This window comes from Zingiber officinale, chromosome 1A (assembly GCF_018446385.1).
Source record: "Zingiber officinale cultivar Zhangliang chromosome 1A, Zo_v1.1, whole genome shotgun sequence".
Lineage (NCBI taxonomy): Eukaryota > Viridiplantae > Streptophyta > Magnoliopsida > Zingiberales > Zingiberaceae > Zingiber > Zingiber officinale.
This window is the reverse complement of record NC_055987.1, coordinates 12,273,487-12,300,791: the sequence shown is the minus strand read 5'-3', so window position 1 is coordinate 12,300,791 and position 27,305 is coordinate 12,273,487.

The following is a 27,305-nucleotide window of genomic DNA, read 5'->3' as shown; positions in this document are numbered from 1 at the left end:
GATCGGGAGCTACGATTCCGCTAAAGACCTTTGGGACAAATTCCTAGAGCTTCACGAAGGTACCTCAGAAGCTAAGCTAGCGAGGCGTGACATCCTCCGGACCCAGTTAACGAACTTTCGGATCAACAGCGGTTTAGCGCAACTCCAAGCAAGAATTAAGGAGCTAATAACTCAACTAAGCAATCTTGGAGAAGAAGTATCGAACCGGGACTCGATCCGGTATGCGCTCAACGCCTTCCCCAGAACTCCAGAATGGACGTCCTTAGTAGATGCGTACTACATCTCTAAGGACTTCGAGGTAAGTACTTTAGAAAATTTATTTTCAACTTTTGAACTTCATGAATCTCGTGTTGCAGAGCCCAGTGGAGTAGTGAAGACTAGTCAGAACATTGCCCTAAAGGCAAGATCAAATGACTCTGCCTCCGAAGCCTCAATCGACCAATCGGAAGCGGCACTATTGGTAAAGCATTTCAATAAGTTTTTTAATTCTAATAAATTTAGATCGCAGACAAAGAGGCATCAGCAAAGAAAAAGAATGGTTCGTTATTACAATTGTAACGAAGAAGGGCACATCAAAGATAACTGCCCAAAATTAAAGAAAAAGGAGAATGAGAAGGAAAAGACAAAGTACAAGAAACCAGAATCCTCTAAACACAAGAACCTGAAGGCCACTTGGTCAGATTCATCTTCTTCCGAATCAAACGTAGAAGCCTTCTCTGGGTTAGCACTAATGGCTAACCATCAGCTGGAAGAAGAGTCAAGCTCAGAAATGAGCATAGATGAAGGGGAAGGAACTTCAGATGAAGAAAGCGACGATGAAGGGGGAGCATCACCAAGTCAGGTAAGTCAGGTACGTAATCTAACCTCTACTCAATCATTTCAATTTATTAAATCTCTTTCTAAAGATTTATTCAAATTAGAAAAAGAAAATGCTGAATTGAAATTGAACCTAGCAAAAGCATGACCACTAGAAATGTATGATAATCTAAAATTAGAAAATGAAAAATTAAAAGTTGAAATTGAGAAATTGAAGAATAATGATGCATGCTTAAATAAATTTCCAAAATCAAAATTAAGAATTTATGAAAAATTGAATTGGTATATTAGAAAACATTAGGGACAACTTAGGAAAGTCCCCAGAAATTATGTACCCCCTAAATTTTTGAATAATCTTGTAGGAAGGAACCTCTATTGGGTTCCAAAATCTATGCTAAATTAAATTTTTTTAAGGCTTTCAGAAGAAAAATTAAACGTTAAAATTTCTTTATGAAGCTTTGTCTAAGGAAGTGGTTGTTGCTCCAATAACCAAGAAGACCTAGTGCCTCGCCACGACCTGGAAGCTGAAATATTGAAATAAAATGTTTAATTAACTTTCTGAAAAAGCATTAAAACTAGAACTAAATAATGCTTTGAAAGTTTTTCAAACATTTTTTGGAAAATTAAAAAAATTCATTTTTACTTAGAAATTATTTTTAAAAAAATTCTAAAAATTCAGTTTAATTAGAATTTTTTTTTAGAAAACTCTAAAAATTCATTTTTTTGGAAAAATTCATCTTACTTAGAAATTTTTCTAACTTAAAAATTTGCTAAATATTTTTTTCTCCTATTATAACCCCATTTTTGTTGTGATCAAAGGGGGAGAGAAAGGTACAAGTTTAGGGGAAGAGATTTTTTTTTTCAAAACTCTGAATCTTAAAAATATTTTTATTATTTGGTTTTTTTTTGAAAAATTCTGTTTAAACTCTTAATTAAGTAGTTGCAATTTTATTTATTGCAAACTTATGCTTAACATGTTAGTTTAGTCATTTTCTTTAAAAATTACTATTTGTCTATTTTTACCCTAACTTGAACTTGGGTTGATACACATCAAAAAGGGGGAGCTTGTTGGACCTCGTAAGTGTTTTGATGTGATCAACTAAGTTGGTTAGGTCCTGCTTTGTGTTTGATCCCTGTGTCTGAGTGTGCAGAAGCTTAGGAGCGCAGGAAGTCGAGCGGAAGACGCAGCTAGCGAGAGAGTTGCGGAAGAGTACACCGGTGGGCAAGAAGAATGTGCGCGGCGTTCGAGGGACGTTAAGACGGGGAGGAAGACTACTCGAGGAAAAGGCCGGGAATTGGGTTCGGGTGAGCTCTATTCCGTTTGGCCGCAATCACCTAAATTATCGGAGCTTTGGAAGCTGAAACAAAGTCAAAAGGAGCTAAAGAGCGAGCTGTAGGCACCTTAAAGGAAGTGCTGGAGGCGCCTGCGCAGTCCTCCACCTTGGAGGCGCCTTCAACAAGTGTTGAAGGCACCTTCAACAATGGAGGCACCTTCAACACTGTTGGAGGTGCCTCCAAGCTGGTCAAAATGGCCGTTCGAGCACTGGATAGAATTATATCCACTCACCGAGTTGGAGGTGCTTTGAACCTTATTGGAGGCACCTTGGACCCTCGGGATAGACTTTCTAGGAGCTATATAAAGGCCCCTAAAGCTAGGGATTCAATATCAACTCAGTATTCAAATCTATAATCAATTCCTAGCAACTAGTGAGCATTCTAAGTGTGTAAAAAAGCTTCTCCGCCTACAGTGAAGGAGACTTTGCTAGTGCGATCTTCGACTGCCTTGGATTAACAACCATCTTGGTTGTAACCAAGTTAAACTTTGGTCTCCTCTTTTATTTCTTTTTTAATTTTATTATTGTTGCTGTATTTTTGAGTTGAAAGCTTTGAGGAGGGTATAGTTTAATTTTACAGGCAATTCACCCTCCTCTTGCCGGCCTCCGCTGCACCAACAGGTATCCTCTGTCACTAAGGATCCCCCGGTTATCCAGTCTAGTAGCAACCTTAACATAGAGACAACCCTCTCATGTCTACATGTATAGACCATTCACACATTTCATCAAACACATAAAAGACATAACAAATAGAATAAATAGTAAACACATCATTATATAGGAAAATGTTTAAGTACATAGTTCATACATCACATCACATCATATCATAACTACTTCCTACATCCTAAATCTAGAGATATACTCCATTACAAGAGAGATAAAATTAAGAGATAATAAATATAACATCTACAACTCAAAACATGGATTGAGAGAGAAGATAATACTTATCCTTGAAGCGTGGCATTCTTAGAGGCATTCCTTTGCTCTGGAGGTGGACGAATTGGTGAAGATCATCGAGGATGAACCTAGGGCTTCCCCGAGGGGGAGAACCTTTCCCCAAGATCCAAGATGGATCTAAGATTCCAAGATGCTTGAAAAAGGGGAGAAAACCCCCCTTTTATAGCACTTGGCATGAGCTGGGCAAGACCCGTGCCATGGTCGTGTGGATCCACCGGCCAAGGCATGCTTGGTTTCTGGAAATCTCACATAGTCGTGTGGTTCCACATGGCCTAAGTCTGCTTCTTCTCTGGAAATATGGCATGACCGTGCAAATTCCACACAACCATGACTTGACCCTTGCATGGCCCTGCCACGACCGTATTGATTCACATGACCAAGGTCAATTTCCTCTTTGGAAATCCACATGACCGTGTGAAATCTACACGATCGATGTCTACTCCACCTCTATTGAATGGCATGGCCGTGTGGTTTCACACGACCTAAGCTTGCTTTGTACAAGTTTCTCTAATGTGCGTCTTTTGCTCCATTTTCGCTCCAAATTATGTCCTATCAATGAAAACAAGTAAAAAGTTTATCTCCAAATAAAAGGAGTGGAAATATGATATTATAATGAAATAGAGTGCAATAAACATAAATTATGCTCATGAAATATAAGCAGCTGTGCGTTAAAAAGTATGCATAAAAGTATATATAATCTAAGCACATCACACCCCCAGACTTAAACCTTTGCTTGTCCTCAAGTAAAAATTGCATCTAAACTCATGTGATTAAATAGTATATCACAATCTCTAGAATTCCTATCTAATCCTATCAAATAAGTTCATTAGTTAGCAAGATACAAAAACTTTTTGAGTATAGCCTAAGAAATAGTTTTTCGTGCTCAGTGCAATAATGGTCTAAGTTTTTCAAGTTTCAATCCCTAAGCTTAGTCAAGTCATCATAAAACTGTGTTCCTTGTGCTTCTGGCGATAGACACTTACTTGCCACACGGTTAGTTTACATCTCTCAAACTACACAAGGTCTTAAAGGACTACTCGGAATCAAGAGAAATATAACATTTATTTTTTCAGTAACCTAACTCGATCTCAAATGGGTAAATTGTTAGTTTCCACTCACGACAACTATTTTCTATCCCTTATTCATATAATTTTTTTTTGTGCTTTAAAAGTGTAGCACTAACACAAATGTAAATATATAAATGCAAATGTAGGGATTTTAATTTTTCTAAGTGAGTTGTCATGATCGAAGATCATTGAGTAACCAAAATATAATTAAGAGGTCACCTTAGAAACATAAGTACTAGTCCAGTTCTATAAATTATGACTATTTTTAGAGTTATCTACTATCAAAACTAGGCATAATGTATAGAGATCCTAAAACAAAGTCAATACTTAAACTCTTACAGTAAAAATATTGCTCACTTTATGCTAACATAGATAAAAAAAAGATAGATCGCTAGACATACTAGCACCATAAGTAACCAATAAACCACATGAAATCTAGAACAAACGTGCTAGTATTTTGAATTAAGGAATAAACAATCATGATGTAATGAATGATGTAACTAGAAAAATTTTATTATGCAAAAAGAAATGTGCAAAAACTAAGGAATATGACAAACCCTACACTAAACTCAAACATCCTTCCAGACTTAAACTTTTCATTGTCCCAATGAAAACTAGAAATAAAATATGGAGGAGGCTTTTGAAGCTGGAGAAGTTACCAAGTGATGAGCTCTAAATGGTTGAGATATTCATGTTCTGAAGATACTTCCCTATATGTGAATTTCACTGCTCCACAACTTAGAATCTTACAAAAAAGAAATAAACAAGAAAAATTAAGTAGAGGATAAGGGTTATTATAAAGAAAGAAAAGAAACTAGAAAAAACTAAAAACATAAATGAAGATAAAGAAGAAGAACTTAGGTTGTCTCCCTAGAAGCACTTGTTTAATGTCATTAGCTTGACCTCTTATTTAGTCCACTTAAATTGTGATCTTACCGGAGTGAGATACCTCCAGACTTTCCAACTTATGGCCCAAAATATGGAGGGAGCTTTCATCATGGGAAACATATGTTGAGGAATTGCTCTCTCCTTCTTCTTCTCCTTAAAGATTCTTCTTGACAGTTAGAGAAGGTTCACTTGAAGTACCCAGGCCAAGAGTGCGGTGACAACAATTGATGTTGAGGCCTTATTCTGATGAAAGTAAAGTATAGACAGAGGTGGGAGTGTCCAGCCTTGGGGTCCCTTGCTTTCCACCACTTCCCACCCAAAGGGCTACATACAAATCTTAATATCTGCTTCCTCTATAATTCCATCATCACTCAAGCATGTTCTATCAAAAGTTGCAGCAAGAACAACAACAATATTGGTTGAACAAGCATCAAATGTCCTACCAACATCCAGAGTATCATCAGAAATACTATCTTCATGTAAAGCAGTAGAGGAGTCCTGTAAAGTTGCAGAATCATGAGCAGGGATGCTATTGGCTTCACAATCCATCTCTTCTAAAACATCATTTAACTGAAGCTCCAGATTTGGACTTGACTTATCAACTTGCTGTAGGGATCAAAGAAACAAATCCCCTCTTGCATTAAGAGCTATTCTAATTCTTATATTTTGGTGTTCATTTGACTAGGAGTAGGAATATTTGAGTCTTGGGAGTTCTCCCAGTTAGTCAGCTCATAATGTTGTAACTGTTGTGGTCCATCTAATAGTGAATAATCTTGAAATTTTGATGAACTCTAATTTTCTTGAGAAGACTACTCAATATTTTAAATACAATTATAATCAAAATTTTGATAATCTATCCAATCTTGATTGAAGTGTTGAGGTGAGTCAGGGATATGCTACTGTGATTGTAATTGCTCATTCTCCTCATAAGTGTGTTGGGTTAAAATTTCTGAGTTTGATGATCTCCCCAGTTATAGTTAGAAATACTAGGAACTGAATCATACATGTCATGATGTAAAGGTTGGAATAGATTCTGAAGTTCAGGGAAAGAGGTAGTTGTTGGGACCTTGACGTCACTAGAGGGGGGTGAATAGCGTCTCATCCAAATCGTCACTTCCTACACTTATTAGTACATAGTGAAAAATAAAATACAAACTAACAAGAAGAAAGCCAAACCCTATAAACAATAAGGAAAGACAATAAACCAAAACAAATTGTAACACAAGGCGTTTACGTGGTTCGGAGATTAGGGCTCCTACTCCACGGCTGTCCATAAGGTGAACGATCCCGATCCGTCTGTGGATGACTCCTCGGAAACCTCTGGCTAGCTCAAACCTCCTTCTCGATGGAGAAACCTCACCACAACCTTGATCCAAACACTCTTAGATCACAAGAAGAGCTTGGAGGCTTTGGAAGACTACTAATAGGGGTTAACCATCTCTATTTCATCAACCATGCCCAAACACCCCGAGCTCTATTAAATAGAACTCGAGAGGAAAACATTAAGTTATTTTTTCGCTACCAGTCGAATGGTGTATGCACCAATCGACTGATCCTTTAAGTGAAGCCGACTGTTACCCAACGGTCGACTACTAGTCGACTGCTACAATACTACTATGGTGTCACTGCAATACTACTATAGTATTGCTGTAGTGAATCCTAAAACCATAGGATTTTGCCCTGAGTACAATCACTCAACACTCGTCCTTGCCCGACCAACCTAGACCTAGCCTTGTAGCCTTCTCCATCAGCCTCGCGTCCCTCGGATGTCTCCCCATCCTTCATGTCTTGCCTTCTGGAGTTTCCTTCAGCCTTGTCCTTATTGTCGGGTCTTCCTTTACCAAGAGTCTTCTCACCTCCGGGACTTTATCCATTGCCAAGTCACACTTGGACTTACGTTGCCAAGATTACATACTTGGACTTACACCGCCAAGACTCATCCTTGGACTTTTCTCCTTTGCCAAGATCACACTTGAATTTTCCTCGTTGTACCTGTATCATGCACACTCACAATGCATATCAAATACAATAATAAATTTAACTTAAACCTTTGTCCAAACATCAAAACCTAGGGCACCTAGATCGCTCCAACAGTAGTAATCTTTTGGAAGAAGTGACATATAGTAGTTGTATGGGATGAGTTGCCATAAATCGTGTAGATATCATCAATTGGTTCCTTGAAAGGGCCAACTTCATTTTGGAAAAGGTGGCATATGGCACTCGAATGGGTTTAACTACCACATACATTGCATATGTTCAATATTTGCTCATCATCAAAATTATACTTTGCATTTAAGCCTCTAGGTTGCTAAGAAAGGTACTTAACCATGGTTAAGGAAAATTTTTGGTCTCACTTGAAATAATAGCACTGAACTCACAAGACACGGTGAGTAATCATCACATAACACATGGATATAGGAGATATAAAATAATCAAGACACTCAACCAATTTTTGTTTTGATTTTTTTTTTAAAAAATAAATGCAGAATTTAAAGACAAAAAATAAAATGCATATGAACACAAGAAAGAAAATGTAAAAAGTAAAAGAAAAAGAAAAATATTTAAAGTAACTCATATGTTAATCAACTAATGTTAATCAAAAATAGTCTCTGGTAATGACGCCAAAAACTTGATGTGTACCCATAAGTATATGGGTGTCATCAAGTAATAAAAATATCGATCCCACAGAGAATGTTGATTAAGCACTAGTTGAGTTCTCACAATGAATTCCCTAGACAAACAAAAAGTTGGTTGAAAAAGAGAGAGTGAGAAAAAGATTAAGGAGAAGGAGAGAGAGAAGGAATAATTGGTGATCTTGGAAGGGGATGGATGATAGATGCTCAGATTTCAATTTTGTTACGATGCTAGTTAATGTCTCTATGCAGTGTTCATCTATGTAACTCCATTCTTATACTCATGTAGGGATTCTAATTAAAGCCTGGCACAACCTTCGTATAGGTTGCACTGGAGAGTCCACCCAAGTTCTAATGTCATTAAGTAGAGAGATAACCTAGGAAGTCTAGTTAAGAGGGAATCCTTGTCACTAGGACCCCTAGGTCATACACTCCTAGATTATACAGTCACTTTCTAATGGTAGCACTAGAGTATCCACTTAAATTAGAACGTCCTAACAAGAATTAGTCCATATGTTAAGATTTTTTGACTCTAGAAAGTAGGTAAGTATCAATGTCCTCTGTCACTAAGGGCATAATATGTCCGGTTGAATGGGTATCCTCTGTCATTAAAGATCCCTCGGTTATCCAGTCTAGTAGCAACCTTAACATAGAGACAAACCTCTCATGTGTACATGTATACACCATTCACACATTTCATCAAACACATAAAAGGCATAACACATAGAACAAGTAGTAAACACATCATTGCATAGGAAAATGTCTAAATACATAATTCATACATCACATCACATCATAACTACATCCTAGATCTAGAGATCTATTCTATTACAAGGGAGATACAACCAAGAGACGATAAATATAGCATCTACAACTCAAAACATAGATTGAGAGAGAAGATAATGCTTATTTTTGAAGGATGACATCCTTGGAGGCATTCCCTTGCTCCAAAGGTGGACGGATCGGTGAAGATCAGTGAGGATAAAGCCTAGGGATCCCCCCAAGGAGGAGAACCCTTCCCCAGGATACAAGATGGATCCAAATTCCAAGATGCCTGAAAAGGGGAGGAAACCCCCCCTTTTATAGCACTTGGCACGAGCTGTGTAAGGCCCGTGCCATGGCCATGTGGATCCACACGGCCAAGGTCTGCTTGGTTTCTAGAAATTTCACACGCCCGTGTGGTTCCACACGGCCTAAGTGTGCTTCTTCTCTGGAAATATGACACGACCGTGTGAATTCTACATGGCCATGACTTGACCCTTGCATGGCCCTAGCACGACCATGCTAATTCACACGGCTAAGGTCGGTTTCCTCTATGGAAATCCACACGGTTGTGTGGAATCCACACGACCGATGTCTGCTCCACCTTTGCTAAATGGCACGATCATGTAATTTCACACAGCCTGAGTTTGCTTACAACTCCAATATGCGTCTTTTACTCTGTTTTCACTCCAAATTACGTCCTATTAATGAAAATAAGCAAAAAGTATATTTTCAAACAAAAGAAGTGGAAATATGATATTATAATGAAATAGGGTGCAAAAACATAGATTATGCTCATAAAATATAAGTAGATGTGCGTTAAAGTATGTATAAAAGTGTATAGAAGACAAGAAGATAAAGCAGAAGAAGGCGCTTCAAGCAACATGGGACGAGTCCTCCTCGGACGGAACGAAAGCCAACGAACCAAAGTAAGCAAGTTACCTCGTATTGATGGCAACTGGAGGTGAATCAGATCAAGAAGACGAGTCTGAATATGAATTGAACAATGGATCCACATTCAGTTCAGAGAAACTAAATGAGGTAAATTTTAATTATACTATAAAAATTTTCAAAATAATTTCTTGCTTGAACAAAATGTTACAAAAACTAAGGAACATGCTAAACTCCTCCTTAAGGAAAATAACACCCTTAAGGAACAACTGAACTTAACCTCTTTAACTGATCAAGTTTAAGACAGAATTCAACTCAAGTTACAAGACTTGAGGAAGAAAACTCTATCTTGAAAAGTCAAGTTAAAGAACTAAAAGATCAGTTGGAAAGTTTACTTCGGGAACCAAGTATCTAAACATGATACTTAGATCTCAAAGAGCTATGTATAATAAATCCGTACTCGAATACAGGACTAACTCTACCCTTAAATCATTTCTAACCCTAACTAAAAATAAAAAACTAACTAAAGCCTAGGTTCCGAAAGCTTATCTAACCAAGCAAGAATGACTCAATCAATACTATGTACCTAAACATAAAATATACTACCTAAAATCAAATCAAAATAAACTAAATAACTCAACCTTAATCTCAAAAATTAAACCTTCTAAGCTAAATTCAAACCTAAAAAATAAAATGAAATCAAATAAATCAAAAACTAAACTTAAATTAAATAAATACAAAATTAGTCTAAACTCAAACTATAAATCTAGATATCTCAAAAACTAGGTTAAGGAGGAGGATATCTTTTAAAATAATTTTTAAATTATAAGCTAATTTTTATTTATATTTCTAAACATTCATATATTCTCTAGTATTTCAAAATTTATTTTGGTTTTAGTTTAGGGCAAATCCCTAGAAAGCATGATTCTATAGATCTAGATAATGAGCATCTCATAAACACACTAGGTCTACTTTGATTGTGTATTCATGAATTTATAATGGCATGAGATACGTAAGCTTTTTGTATGGACTTCAGATGTTTATATCAATGCATTAACATAAGTTTGAACAAAAAATATAACAGTACATTGATCAAGTTAAGTTGTCCTTTTTCAACAAATGTCTAATTGGGCATTAGTACTTAACGTGACTAACCAAGTGAACACTGTTATCTCTGATAGTTAGTTAGTAACTAACGGTTAGACATTTAAGAATAATTTTTAGATGAATATTTTTTTAAATAATACTAGGTTAAAGGGGAGGATATTTGAAAACTACTTTCAAAATGTCTTTTTTTTTTCAAAATTTTTCTTCTTCTTCCTATTTTTTGTAAATTGGTAGTTTAAATAAAAAACTTCACAACTTAAAATGTATTTTTTTTGTTTGAAAAATATTTTGAATAGATATTTTAAAATTTACTTTGAAAAATTAACTTTAAAAAGTTACACTACAAATTAAATTTTAAAAATTACTTTACTTAATCTTTGTGAAAAATATTTTATAAACTTTCTTTTAAAACTTGCTTTGAAAAATACTTACACTTTTTCAAATGCCTATTTTGAAAACTGAAAAGAAAAGTGTTTTAAAAAATACTTTAAAAACTTATTTGATAAAACATGTGTTATAAAGCCATTTTGAAAATTGTTTTATTCCTTGAAAATTGTTTTAAAAATCACTTTTAAAATATTTTGAAAAGTTATTCAGTTTGCAAATTATTTTACAAATAATTTGGAAAAATAAATTGAAAAACTCTTTTCAAAAGTCTTTGACAAATTAAACTTAAAATTACTTTTCAACACCACCTTGAAAAGTATTTTTGAAACCTATTTAAAAATTTATCTTGAAAAATTGGGTTATAGAATTCTTGCAAAATTTAACTTTCAAAATGTTTTATTTTTGCAAATTTAATTTTCAAAATTTTGAAAATCTTTTGTAAATTTTGGAAATTCCTTTCAAAATATTTTAAATTTTTTTCTTAACTCCTCCCTACAATAAACCTACAAGTTTTTATGCTTACTTTAAAAAATTTATTACTTGCTATGTGTTGGATCGAGTCGCACGTGAGAGGGGTGAATCATGTGGTTTTGAAAATTTGTTCTTTTTGAATTTTAAAAGATGAGTACGCAATGGAAAACTAAGTAAGAAAATGAACACAATAAAACATGGTCAATTTTACTTGGTTCAGAGCTTTCGATGACTCCTACTCCAAGACCCAGGTCCCGTGGACATATTGATAGGTAATCCACTAAAATACCTATTTCGGTACCTCCGGAAGAGGGGATCAAGTACAAAGAAGATAGGCGAAGTGTAACACGCTACACTTCCCTTTTTCAGTAATTAAGTACAAGGAAATAACTTCGTTATCAACACATAGGGATCGAAGTGAAAAAATCCTTGTGTGTCAATGTCGGTCTGCCGGCCGCGATCGGAAGTCCTCGGAGTAGTAGTCGGGTGTAGCAGCTTCATAGCACAGCCACAGTAGGAAGTTGGAGTAGTTTGAACCTCAAATGGGTGCGCAGTAGCTCGTATATCAGTTGTGTATTGATGCTTGGTTGAGAATAGCTTATCAAGGGCATGGAAGGCGCCTTCCGTAGCCATTAAAAGCGCCTTCAATGTGGTAAATTTGATCCCAACTTTACTGTGCCTTATTTGTGACGGGGTCTAAAATTTATCCCTTGGAAGGCACCTTCAAGCCATTGAAGGCGCCTTCCATAAACAGTACGAAGGCGCCTTTCAATGCTTAAAGGCGCCTTCGGGTACTATTCATCCGAAGGCTTTTTGCTCCTTTTGTCCTGCAAGTTGTGTTAGTCCAAATCTAAAACATCTAACTTACAAAACAAAGTTCACAGTGATAATAAGAAGTAGTAACCAGCTCCTGTCCTCCCAGGACCAGAAATTAATCAAGCTCTCAGATTAGGGATCCAAAATGGACATAACTTGGACCGACTGTTGGTTGCTACTCGAAATACTGTCCTAGTTCTCCTGTACAAAAATTTGTACAAGCATAGAACTATCCTAGCTACCCATGTGTTCTACTAAAGTTAAATTTGGATTGCAAACGATGCTTAACATTATTAATCTAAATTTTCCCTTTAGAAGTTAAACTTAAATTGGGAACGAAACTTAACATTCTTACTTCAAGTTTAACCGATGTGATCTTCCTAAGTTAAACCATATTACAAAAGTTGATTAAATATCTATTTTAAGGATCGGCTTCCAGGTCAAACGTGGCGAGGCACTAGGCTTTCTTGGGTATGGGATCATCTACCACTGCCTAGACAAAGCCTTTCAAAGAAATCGGATATTTAAACTTCTCACAGTAAACTAGGTTTAACAATAGAGACCTCAATAGAAACACATTATCGAAACATGAAATTGAAACAAATATCGAAAACAAAAATGATAATTAAAATCGATAACCTCTTGTGTTTGGTTTTACAAGATCTATACAAAAGGATGCACTAGTTATGATGCGAAAACTTATAACTAGTTATACCTCTTGTATCTTATATACCTCTTGATCTTCTATTGTATTCCTCTTCTTATCTCGGACGTCGTGTGGGCGATGATCTACCAAGACGAGAATCCACTCAAGCCTTCTTCTTCTTCTAAGTTTCGACCACCAACTTTCTCTAAGAGATGATGAAGTTTGGCCACCAACTTTCCTCCAAGGGATGCTAGACAAGAGAACCTCCTTCTCTTCTTCTTCTCCTTCAAGCAACTGACCATCAATGGATTTCCACACCAATATGCCACCGGCCACCAAGAGGGAAAACAAAGGAGAAGAGATAAAGAGTAAGGGTTGACCACCACCAAGGAAGAGAGGAGAGGAATAGAAGATGTATTATTGTGAGGTGAGGTACCTCTACCCTCTCTTTTATATTCCTTGGTCTTGGCAAATAAGGAAAGTTTTAAACATAATTAAAATTTCCTTATATTCCTTGCCAATGACTAAAAAGGAAATTTAAAAAAAAAAAAAATTAAAACTTCCTTTTCTTCTTGTCATGGTCGACCACATACTTGTGTTGGGGTAATTTCCCTAGGTCAAGTTTGACTAGTTTGACTAAGCTTGAGTTGAGTCAAGCTTGAGTCGGGATTTGAGTTTTGATGTTTGACAATATATGGAGATTGCTAGGACAATCGTCCATTTGACAATATATAGAGATTGCTGGAGCAATCGTCCGATTGTGGAGATGGTTAAGGGATTGACCAGGTTGATGAGAAGACAAGTCAAGTGGGTCAGTGTTGACCGGAGACTTGACCGGGAAAGTTCTAACTGGAGTTTAGGCATCTGGGAAAGTCCTAACTGGAGGTTAGGCAAGAGAGGCGTCAAGTAGGTCAAGGTTGACAAGAGACTTGACTGGGAAAGTCCTAATTGGAGATTAGGCAAAGGTAAATCCAACAGGAAGGTTGGCAAGAGTGAAAATCCAAATGGGTCAGTGTTGACCAGACTTGGTGGTGAAAGTCCTGATAAGTGAGATCAAACAATTGAAAAGTCCAAGTGTGATCTTGGCAAAAGGAAAGTCCTGGTGAGGAGCCAGGCAATTGGAAAGTCCAAGTGTGATCTTGGCAAAAGGAAAGTCCTGGTGAGGAGCCAAGCAACTGGAAAGTCCAAGTGTGATCTTGGCAAGTGAGAAAGTCCTGGTGAGGAGCGAGGCAATTGGAAAGTCCAAGTGTGATCTTGGCACAGGTTGTAAGTCCAAGCATGTTGTCTTGGCAAGGTAAGTCCTAGTGTGACTTAGCAAGGAGAACTCGATAACTAGGATGAGGCCGAAGGAAACTCTTGAAGGCAAGACGTGAAGGATGGAGAGATATCCGAGGGACGCAAGGTTGATGGAGGAGGTTAGAAGGCTAGTTCGAGGTTAGTCGAGTGTGGTGGTATAATCTGACAACTAGGATAAGGCCGAAGGAAGCTCTTGAAGGCAAGGCGTGAAGGATGGGAGATATCTGAGGGACGCAAGGCTGATGGAGGAGACTAGAAGGCTAGTTCGAGGTTGGTTGGGTGTGGCCAAATACTAGGCACAGAGACCCAACAGGTCACGGTTGATTGGGAGTTGGGTTGTAAGCTTTGGACTTAAGTTTGAGTCAAGTCCAGGCTGGTCAATCGATCGGGCGGTTAGGATCCTTCGTACGGCTAGAGAGGGGGGTGTGAATAGCCGACCCCAATCTTTCGCGTTTCTTCCTACGATTAGGTTAGTGCAGCGGAAATACAACGTAGAAAGAAAACAGGAGAAGAAAGACAAACCATATAACGAGGTTCGGAGATGAACTCCTACTCCTCGGCGTGTCCGTAAGGTGGACGAAGCCTACCAATCCGTCGGTGGATGAGTCCCCGGAAACCCGGCTAATAGATACTCCTTGTGGGTGGAGAAACCTCACCACAATCTTTGCAACAGCAATAGGAGTACAAATAGGAACAAGAAAACAAGAACAGAAATGTAAACAACACTTGCTTGCCTTCTTGAAGTCAGCAGGAACCCTGGTGAAGCAGCAGCTTCTCGGATCCAAGCCTAGCTAGAAAACCAGCAACGGGAAGAAGCTCACCCAAGCTTTAGAACCCAACGAGCTCAACAAAGCTCAGCGAAGAAGCGAAGCTTGAGAGAACTTCCGAAGGAAAAAGTAGCTGCAGTAGATTCAAAGTCAGCCCTCTTTTATACTGCGAAGAAGAAGAACAGAGAGGTGCGCAGCTTCTGATCGGTCCATGGACCGATCGGGAACCTCTGATCGGTCCATAGACCGATGCTTCAATCGCGATCGGTGTCTCCCGGTCTTGTGGACCGATAGAACATCTGATCATGGATCCGTCAGGATCCTCGACGATACAGTTAGACGATCGCAAATGCCGGTCGGCAGACCGATCCACGTCTTTCTTCGCGAGGTTGCGTTGCCTCGATCGGTCTGATTCCGATGAGCCATCGATTACGATCGGTCACGAGGACAGCAACGATATCCGGATCGGTCACGACCGATCCAAACTTCGACCCTAAACCTAAGGCTTCCACACCAATATCCGGTCAACCTTGACTGTTGGTACATCATCCCTAGCATCCGGTCACTCCCTTGACCTGTCACTAAGTGTCCGGTCAACCTTTGACCCACTTAGACTTTTCCACACCGGATGTCCGATCATCCCGATCCATCTGGATTTTCCTCTTCGTGCCAAGTATCCGATCACTCCCTTGACCTACTTGGACTTTCCAACACCAGAAGTCCGATCATCCCTGATCCATCTGGATTTTCCCTTGCCTGGGTTCACTTACCAGGACTTTCACCTAGCTTCACTCACTAGGGCTTTCACACTGCCTAACATCCCAGTTAGGACTTTCCCATTGCCTTCACTCACTGACTTTCCGCCTAACATCCATTAGGACTTTCCCTCGTGCCAAGCTCCCTGCTTGGACTTTTCCAGTGCCAAGTCTCCATACTTGGACTTTTCCCGTGCCAAGTCACCATACTAGGACTTTTCAGGTCAACCAGGTCAATCTTGACCTACGGTTGCACCAACAATCTCCCAAGTTCGTATTCTTGTCAACACATCAGAATACAACTTTTCTACTCTCCTCAAACATTGTCAAACATCAAAATACAACTCGAGTCAGGTCACCCTTGACCAACTCGAGTCAGGTCAACCAAGTCAACCTTGACCTAAGGTTGCACCAACAATCTCCCTCTTTTTGATGTTTGACAAAATCCAAAATCAAGTTAGGTTAACCCGATAACCTAACTTAGGTTTTCCAACCATCTTCCAATGTCCAATGTTCTTTCCTTGAACATTCTCTGGACATTCTCCCCTTAGGTTAACCCGATAACCTAACTTGGGTTCTCCAATAATTCTCCCCCTTTTTGACACACATCAAAAAGAATTCCAATGTTCTTCCTTGAACATTCCTTGACATTCTTCCCCTAGCTTAGGTTAACCCGATAACCTAACTTAGGTTCTCCAATAATTCTCTAATGAACACTCTCTCCTTTTTGACACACATCAAAAAGAAAAAGGAGGGTATCAAGGTCAAGAGTTTCTTCCTAATGAAAGTCCCATACCTTTCATTGAAACTCTTAATTTCCCCCTTGATACTAAACTCAACAATCAACTTAGTGATAATCCCATATCACTAATTCTCAAGAGTCTTGAGGAGTAAAAACTCCCCCTAAAAGTTAACTCCCCCTAAAGGTCAACTCCCCTTGACCATTGCACCAACAATGTCTTTGTGAGTTCCAAACCTTTAGAAATCCACAAACCCAACTTCCACTGAAATTTCAGACAACAGCTGAAAAATCAGAAATTCGGCACGCCCTGATCGGTCCCCAGACCGATCAGGCCTTCACCAGATCGCACTCGAGCTACTGGTACTTCTTGGATCGGTCTGCAGACCGATCCATGCTTCACTGGATCGGTCCACAAACCGATCAGGACTTCCCTGGATCCAGAAACTCCTAGAAAATTCCAGAAAATTCAAAAATTGTGAAATTTTGAGGATACATTCCTCATAACATATACTATCATGGAAAATAGTTTTCTATGAAAATAACTTCCATTTTCAATCTTGATACAAAGTTCAAAAACTTTGAAATAGTTCAAGTTTAACTCAACTTTGTATCACAATGTTCAATGATGAATGCTATCACTAGGAAAGCTTCATCAAGGTTTTTCAAATCAATTTTAAAATGCTTTTAAAACCATTTGAATTTAGGACCATAATCTTAGGGCTAGATGTACATGACTTGTACACAAGCTTTCCCTATGATCCTTAATTTCTTGAATTAGGGTTATCTAGGTACAAGGACAATGCACCTTGATCCTAACTCATGATCCTAATATCTCACACACATCTAAGGTGTATCAAACCACATTCAAGTCAATTTGATGTGAGATATGGGTTAAGGTCAACTTAGGCTAAGTTCTCATGCATTTTCTAAACACCAATTTGATCTCAATATCAAATTATATGTTTGTCCTCAAATCAATTTCATTGATTATAATGCAAGAGATGATGACATGGCATATAATGATATCATAAGTAAAAATATGTGCCAATGTCATGATGTCATGGCATAAAGTTTGAAAACTTAAATAAAGCATGACATATAAACTAGCCTAAGCTTTATCATGACATTTCAAATGATAATAAGATAAATATGATGTCATGGCATGGCATATGGCAACCAATCATGGCAAGTTAGCACAAATAAAATACCTAGATTCCCTATCTAAGTATCCTTAGCCTTAGCTAACTTAAAATCTAACCCTAGATTGCCCATATATCCCTAAGAGAAAACCAAAATCCTAATTATGGTATTTCTCTAGGTTTTCTTAAATTGTGCCAAATAAGATTAAAATCGATATTTTTTAAATATGGCACAATTTACTCTTCAAGGAGTAAATAATAATTCTTTTTCATTTTAAAAGGTTATCAAAACCTCGAAAATGCTCCTTGAGTGTCAATTTCCTCAAAGTTGGGTTAACTACCCTTCTAATTGGAGTTGACACTCTCTAACCCATCTATGGGGTAGAGAAGATGCTCCTAGGAACCCAATACCTATTTGAGCTCATTGGGTTCACTAAATATTCACTAGGGATAACTTCCCTAGCAACCCTCCTAATGACCCTCTTAGGCTTTGAAGCCTTGGTCATTTGGGATTCATCAAGATCAACTTTAGGGGTGACTCCCCTTGTGACCTTGGTGGTGGTCTTCCTAGCCCTAGGTTTTGTTCCATAATCGAATGGAACATTATGATAAGTGGGCTTGACCATTTGGGACTTAGGTTTGTGACCCAAACCTTTCTTGTCCTTGGACTTGGGTTTTTGACTCTTAAACCCTAGAGATGACTTCTCCATGTTTTTAAGAGCCTTTTCTAAATTATCAAGTCTTGACCTCAAGACTTGATTTTCCTTCTCTAATACCTCAAGCTTTAATTTATCATTATTCCTTGAGGTATTTCTAGGCATATGTCTAGATGATTTGGGATTTCTACCTAGGTTCTCCTTAACCTTAGATGAGTTAATCCTAGTGTTATCATTTCTAGCATTGTCCTTACCTAGACTAACATGCTTGGCACCTAAGCACATATATCGATTTCTATGATTATCATGCTTATCATTCTTGACAATTGCAATAAGACTACTAGCATGTATCTTATTAGAAGTGCAAGAATGAACCTTAGAGAATACCTTAGGGTTTGCCTTCGCTCCCCCTTTACACATGCTTGGTCTTTTGTCCTTGTGAGATTGCCTCCCCCTTGGACATTGACTCCTATAATGTCCCCGTTGCTTGCATTGGAAGCACACCACGTGCTCCTTGCCCTTGCGTTTTGGGACTCCGACTTGATCTTTGGCGCCGGTGGAGTCTTCTTAGTCTTCTTTGGACATTTACTCTTGTAATGTCCAAATTCCCTACACTCAAAACACATTATATGCAATTTACTTGAACTTAAGGTGTTTAAGTTACCTAGGGTTGAGGATAGATGGATGCTCTCTTCTTCATCCCTCCCGGAGGTAGAAGCTTCTTCTTCGTGCTCCGAACTTGAAGAAGAACTCTCCTCCTCTTCGTCCTTAGATGTTGAGTAACCCTCAACTTCTAATTCCTCTCCTCCATGATGTGAGCTACTTGATGACTCACTTGTCTCCTCTTCATGATTTGAAGTGGAGCTCTCCTCATGGTACTTGGCCAAGTTATCCCATAATTCCTTGGCATTGTTGTAACCTATCTTACACAAGATGTTAGTAGGCAATGAAAATTCAATTATTCTCGTTACCTCTTCGTTGATTTCGGATTTGTGAATTTGTTCTTTGGTCCACTCCTTCTTCTCAAGAGGTTTTCCTTCCTTATCCACCGGAGGAGTAAAACCTTCTTGTACACAAAACCAATTCATTATGTTAGTCATAAGAAAGTACTTCATCCTTACCTTCCAATACGCGAAGTCACCGCATTCGTAGAAGGGTGGAATGGTGACATCTTCTCCGAGTAGATCCATCCTCTAGCTCGTGCTCCCCGGGTGTTAATCCGATGAAGAGCGACAGCTCCGATACCACTTGTTAGGATCCTTCAGACGGCTAGAGGGGTGTGAATAGCCGACCCCAATCTTTCGCGTTTCTTCCTACGATTAGGTTAGTGCAGCGGAAATAGAAAACAGGAGAAGAAAGACAAACCATATAACGAGGTTCGAGATGAACTCCTACTCCTCGGCGTGTCCGTAAGGTAAGCCTACCAATCCGTCGGTGGATGAGTCCCAGGGCTAATAGATACTCCTTGTGGGTGGAGAAACCTCACCATAATCTTTGCAACACAATAGGAGTACAAATAGGAACAAGAAAACAAGAACGAAATGTAAACAACACTTGCTTTCTTGAAGTGAAGCAGCAGCTTCTCGGATCCAAGCCTAGCTAGAAAACCAACAGGAAGCTCACAGCTTTAGCACCCAACGAGCTCAACAAAGCTCAAGAGGAAGAAGAAGCCCAGTAGAGAACTCCAAGGAAGAAGAAGTCGTCAAGATTCACGAAGTCCTGTAGCCCTCTTTTATACTGCGAAGAAGAAGAACAGAGAACGCGCAGCTTCTGATCGGTCCATGGACCGATCGGGGACCCCTGATCGGTCCACGATCATACTCGATCGGTCTTGTGGGCCGATCGGGCATCCTGACCGCGCTGACCGATCCGGTCTCATTCCGCTCGCCAGCACGGGGTGTCGACCGATCGGACGGTCGAGTAAGACCGTCCACGCCTTCTTGGAGCTTGTTGGCCGATCGTTCGCTCTGCATGCGATTCCTGCTCCGTCTGACATCCCGATGAGCGACAAAGCCACGACGGTCATGTCCGCGGCCAAACGCGAATATCATGGATCGGTCACGACTTCTCACTTCACCCTAGGCTTAAAACCAATATCCGGTCAACCTTGACACTTGGTACATCATCCTAGCATCCGGTCACCCCTTGACTGCTCGCACTCCAAGTGTCCAGGTCATCCCATCGACCCACTTAGACTTTTCACCCGATGTCCAGATCATCCGGATTTTCCTCTTCGTGCAAGTCATCCGATCACTCCCTTGACCTACTTGGACTTTCCAACACCGGTCCGATCATCCCCGATCCATCCGGATTTTCCGCTGGTTTCACTCACCAGACTCTCCAACCGCCTAACATCCCGCTTAGACTTTCCCCCGCCTGCTTCACTTACTGGGACTTTTCACCGCCTAACATCCCAGTTAGGACTTTCCCCCACCTGGCTTCACTCACTGGCTTTCCAATCGCCTAACATAGCTAGGACTTTCCCTATCATGTTCACTGGACTTTCAACTGCCTAACATCCCAGTTAGGACTTTCCCTCGTGCCAAGCTCCCTGCTTGGACTTTTCCAGTGCCAAGTCTCCATACTTGGACTTTTCCCGTGCCAAGTCTCCATACTAGGACTTTTCAGGTCAACCAGGTCAATCTTGACCTACGGTTGCACCAACAATCTCCCAAGTTCGTATTCTTGTCAACACATCAGAATACAACTTTTCTACTCTCCTCAAACATTGTCAAACATCAAAATACAACTCGAGTCAGGTCACCCTTGACCAACTCGAGTCAGGTCAACCAAGTCAACCTTGACCTAAGGTTACACCAACAAATCGATCGGGCGATCGATTGAACCAGGGTCCAATCGATCAGTCAATCGATTGGTGTGTGCTGTGATTGTGGGAAGGCCCAATCGATCAGTCGATCGATTGGGATATGAAATCACGAGCACAAAAGCCTTCCCAATCGATCGGGTGATCGATTGGGAGCTGCTCAATTGATTGGTCGATCGATTGGGCAAGGGAGTTCTCACGCGATCGCGAGAACACAGAACACTTCTGAGTCGATCCACCGATCGATTCAGATGTTCCCAATCGATGGATTCGACCGCTGTGCAGGATGCAGGTGATGGACGGCTGGGATTGTCCGGATGTGACGTGGCAATCGATTGGAGCCACTGTATAAAGCTCAAGCAGAGCTTTTTCTCAGCAGATCTCTTGCGATCTTTTGCGCCGTTCTTCAGCGATTCACAGTGAGCTTCTCCGATCTACTCACGCCAGTTCTTGAAGGCACTTGGGGAGTTTCTCCAAGGTTCAAGAGGCGACGACAAGCACAAGTAAGCAAGAAGAAGTGTGTATTACATTGTATTTTTGTTTCTTCTTCTTGTGTTCGTGTTTGTGTTTATGTGTGAGTACTGTACGAGGCTTCTCCGCCTCTGACTGCGACCGAGAAGGAGGTTTTCATTAGTGGAGTGAGCGTGTCGTGTGGATCCTTGGATTAGTCACCTCTTCTTGAGGTGAATACCAAGTAAATCCGTAGTGTTAGCATTGTGTGTGTCTTGTGTTTATTTCCGCTGCACATTATCAAGACGAAGCAACCGACAAGCGCGACGAAACGCTATTCACCTCCCCTCTAGCGGGCATATCGGTCCTAACAGCTTGTTCTCCAAGCAAGGAAATATTTTAAACAAAAATAAAATCTCTCTTTTAAAAATTCCTTTTGTGGATAGTTCTAAAAGGAATGTTTTATAAATTAAAATATCTCTTTTAAATCATTTTATGGATATCTATAAAAGATAAGATTTAAAATAAAACATAGTTTCAAGAAAGGAAAGTTTTATCAAAAAATTAAAATATTTCTTTCACATTATAGATAACTACAAATAAGGAAAAATTTCAAATATCTCTTTTATTCCTTTGTAGAAAGCTATAAAAGAAAAGATTTTAAAATTTAAAACTCTCTTTTAAAACCAACATAAAAGGAAAGTTTTCACCAAAATAAAAACTTCCTTTTATTTCCTTTTATGATCGATGTAAAAAACGAAAGTTTTATATTAAAATCATCCTTTCAAATCCTTTTAATGAATCTCTATAAAAGGAAAGATTTTACAAAATAAAACTTCCTTTTGAATTCAATGTGGCCGACCACCCTTGCTTGGGCTCCAAGTTAGGGTCGACCACAACTTGAACCGATCTAACATTGGTTTGGCCGACCCTAGCTTGGGCTCCAAGCTTGGCTTGGCCAGCCACCTTAAGGTGGGTAAGAAGTTGGATTTAGGTGGATATAAGACTTTATAAATAAGAGGCTACAATAGGGACCGAGAGGAGGAATTGGTTTTGGTCTCCCGATGAGCTTGAGCTTCCCGTGTTCGCCCCGAACACCCAACTCAAGTTTATCAATAATATCTCATTCCACTAAAGAGTTATTATTGGACTATTGCACCAATCCCATATTACTATATGAGCTCCTTCTTATCATGAGTGTGTTAGTCTCTGTATTTAAGATATTGAATATCCACTAATTAAATGAGTTACTGACAACTCACTTAATTAATATCTAGCTCCAAGAGTAGTACCACTCAATCTTATCGTCATGTCAGACTAAGTCCACCTGCAGGGTTTACATGACAATCCTTATGAGCTCCTCAAGGGAGCATCATTAACCTAGATTATTAGGACACAGTTTCATTCTATTATCAACAATACACCATATAAATAATATCATTTCCCAACTTATCGGGTCTATTGATTTAATGAGCTAAATCGCACCATTTGATAAATCAAAGAAATAAATACTAAGTATATGTGCTTGTTATTATATCATGATTAAGAGTACACACTTCCATAATAACAGAGGTATTGTTCTTTTATATAGTCAGTATAAAAAGATACTACCTCAATTGGTCCTGCTCAATACACTCATAGTGTACTAGTGTAATTTATTAGTCAATATAAACTAATATCTAATTACACTATAACCACTCCAATGGTTTATCTCATTCCATCTTGGTTATGAGCAACTGTTTATAATTTATAAGGATCTGATAACATGATTTTCTGTGTGTCTCCTCACACCATGTCATCTACAATATAAATTAAATGGACAACTGCACTTAGCATAAATGTAGGCATTTGACCAATGTGATTCTTATATGTTTATGCAAAAAACTAGACTTTTAGTATATACTCTAACACCGACGACTATTGTCCCTCAACCGGGACGCGTCTTTACTTAGTCACTCTCCTCCAGTGACTTACCTTTACTTACCTACTAAACATCTGGTCCTTCAGACATGTTTAGAATTTCTCTGACCTTGCTTAGCATCTGACCAAGCTAATCTACTAAGACTTGCCTGCAACACTGAGTTAGCACCATAGATATAAAATGGTAAAAATAAAATAGTGTTAGCATTATTAATAATTCGCTGGTCTAGGCAACCAGTCGATTACATATTACCTAGGGTTGCCTTCCCCTAAGGATGACCAGCTTCACTCACTATGACTTCGATTTCATACTATTCTACCATCAACTAGGACACCACCACTTAGCCACTACTTAACTTCCTCCACTTGGGTCCAATCACTCACGAATCTACCATCCTAGCTTCACCACTAGGCCCACTCCTTCCACCTCAGACTTCACTACACCAGCTTCCTCCTCAGCTCACTCACCAAGACTTTCATTACCTAGCTTCACTCACTAGGACCTGATTTCACTCACCAAGACTTCTCCTTGCCTAACCTCCAGTTACGACTGGTCACTAAGTAGACTTTTCACTTGTCTATCCGTTGGTTAGGACTTACCCTTGCTAGTCATCTAGTCCTGACTAGATTTTTCTCTTCCAAACATCAAGTCATGTTTGGATCAACCCTTGGTTAAACTGACCAAACTAAGATACATTGTCAAACATTGAAACCTTAGAGCTCGATTGCACCAATACTATACTTACTTGAATATTTATATTTTTCATAATTTGGTACACTTGTCTATATATTTTTTAGTGAATGTTAAAGGTGGAGGGTTAGAGTTTAAGTAAGAACCACAAAGAAAATCTAAAAAACTTAATCCTAAAAAATGATTAAGAGAATAAAACTTAATTGTTTCATTTTAGATTTCTCTTAAAATCATTTTTGTTATTATATATGTTTTGCATATTTTTTTCTAACTTTAACCCAGGTTGTCATTACATCAAAAAGGAGGAGATTATTGGTGCATTTGGTATTGATGATCACACCTGAGTTTTGATGAATGACAAGTGCATTAAAGTTAGATGTGTTATTGATCTAACCTTGTTACCAAGTACATAGGGTTGACTAACTTGACGGGTCAAGATGACTTGACACCAAGAAAGAAGTCCAAATGTGGGATTCTAGCAAGAGGTTGGGATGTGTGATTCTCGATGGGTTGAAGTCTGAATGTGCAATTCCAGTAGGAGGTTGGGATGTTCCATTCCCGATTGGTAAAGTCCAGATATGTGGTTCCATCAGGAAGACCTAGTGGGTCAGATTGGACATCAAGGAGGTAACTTGACATTTGGTAAGAATAGGTAAGTCACTGGAGGAGAGTGACTCAGTGAGGATGCGTCCTGTTTTGAGGGGGCAGTAGGCGTCGGTCCAGTTTAGGTTCATTTGGGAAACCTAAACTTAGACTATAACTAGATCTAGGTTTGGAGAATAGGATCTAATTAATACTATTATTATTGTGCTAACTTTGTTTTGTAAACTAACACATTTTGTAGGGCAAAAGGAGCACAAAATACCTTAGATAAGCAATACTTGAGGTGCCTTCCAGGCGACGGAAGGCGCTTTGAGTACTGTTTATGGAAGGCACCTTTGGGAACTTAGAAGACACCTTCGGTCAGATAAAATTAGACTTCATGGACAATAAGAAGCGGATTGTTCGGGATAAGACTTTACGTATTGAAGGCTCCTTCAACACTCAATAAAAGGGTGTCTCGACCAAGGCTTGAAAGCAACTAATATACAATTCTTCTACAAGCTTTTACGCATCCGTTCGACTCTTCGATCGCTCTAACTTCATGTTGTGGATCTACTATGACACTGCTGCACCATACTACTGCTGAGCAGTCATCCAACACTAAGCTCCATCTGACCATCTTCAAAAGTGTTGGGTGACGAACCTATATTATTGCACTTAATTTTTACTTAACGGAAAGTGTTGCTTGTTACACTTATCTGAGTTTTTGTTGTAGTCGATTTCCTCTTTCAGTAGTTCTGAAAGAGGTTATTAGTGGATTACTCATCGATAGGTCCACGAGACCTGAGTCTTAGAGTAAGAGTTGTCAAAGGCTCCAAATCAAGTAAAACCACTTGCGTACTTATGTTTTGGATTTTTGTTTCTATGTTTAATTCTGCCGCGTACTCACTTTTTAAAACAAAAAAAAAAAATAGAGTTTTCCAAAACCACATCATTCACCCCCCCCTCTCACATGCGTCTCGATCCAATAGTCAAGTCCACAGACCTAACTAGACTTCGGCCAGCTGTTAAATCCCGTGGATCCAGCCGGACTTTCCATCAAATATCATGTCACTCTTTAACCTATCTGGACTTCTACACTAGCTTTCATGTCCTCCAGACTTAACTGGATTTTAGCCTGATGTCAAACCAGTCAAGTCCTGCATACTTAGTAGAAAGGTTAAATCACACAACATATCTAACTTTAATCCAGTCATTCATCAAAACTTAGGTTTGACCATTAGTGCCAACTGCACCAATAGTATGTAAACTTAAAAAGTTTATTTATGCACTAAATCAAGCGTCAAGATAATGAAACATAAGATTTAATCAAGTAACTTTATCTTATGATTTATAAATGATCAATATGGATCATTATGTTTACCTAAGAAAGGCAAAACTAAAGATGATCATCTTATCATTATATGTTGATGATATATTAATAGCTCAAAATGACAAAGTTTGTGATAGAAGTCGAATCATGACTTTCATCACAATTTGACATAATACATATGATAGAGGCTGAATACATCTTAGGAGTAAAGTGCTATTGCAATTTGCACTAATAATCAAACTTAGATTTTGATGTATAACAAAGGTTAAAGTTAGATTTATGATTTAACTTATTTACTAAGTGTGTAGGACTGAAATACATGATGTGACCTAACATCAGCTTGAAGACCAGTTAGGTCTGAAGGACCTGATAATTGGCAGGAAAACCAGATAGGTAGATATCTGGCAAGAAGTCCAGTTGGGTCTATAGGATCGGACAATTGGCAGAAGTCCAGATAAGACATCTAGCAAGAAGACCTGGTGGATTAAAAAGTTGAGTAAGCCTGCAAATGGTAATTAAGCTAAGCACTAGAGGAGAGTGATCTAGTGAGAACGAGCCTCAGTACGGCTATAGGCGATGGTCCAACTTAGATCCATTTAGGAAGTTTAAGTTGAGACAATGACTAGATCCTGATCTTAACAAGACAAAATCTAGTTAAATGTTATCTTATTTTTATTGTGTTGACTCTGTTTTATAGGGTATTTTGGCTATTTTGGACTAATGTATTTTGCAGGAGCTAAAATATAAAAGTTAGTCATGGATGAATAGTGCTTAAAGCAACTCTAAGCTACGGGGAGGCACCTCAGAGCTGAACGAAGTCACCCTCATGCTGATAAGATTTGAAGATAGAGTTTCACTGTGGGGAGGTGCCTCGGAGTGGACTGGAGGCATCTCAGAGCATACTGGAGGCATCTTGGAGCGCATTGGAGATGCCTTAGAGATGATGGAGGTGCCCTCAAGTGGATAAAGATCGGAGGTTGCGGATTGGATAAGCACTATTGGAGGCACCATGTGTTGGATCGAGTCACACGTGATAGGGGGTGAATCACAAGGTTTTGAAAGACTTGTTCTTTTCATTTTGAGATCAAAGTACGCAGCGAGAAAGCACAAAAATTAAAAAGAACAAGAAGACAGAGACAGATACGATCGATTTTACTTGGTTCAGAGCCTTTTGTGACGCCTACTCCAAGACCCAGGTCTCTCGAACCTATCGATGGACAATCCACTAAAATACCTCTTCCAGAACCGCCGGAAGAGGGAATCAAATTTAATGAAAGAATAAGAAAGAGTGTAATACGCTGCACTTTTCTTTATGCAACAATTAAGTATAGTATTAAAATTTTGTTACCCAACACCCTCAAAGATGATCGAATCA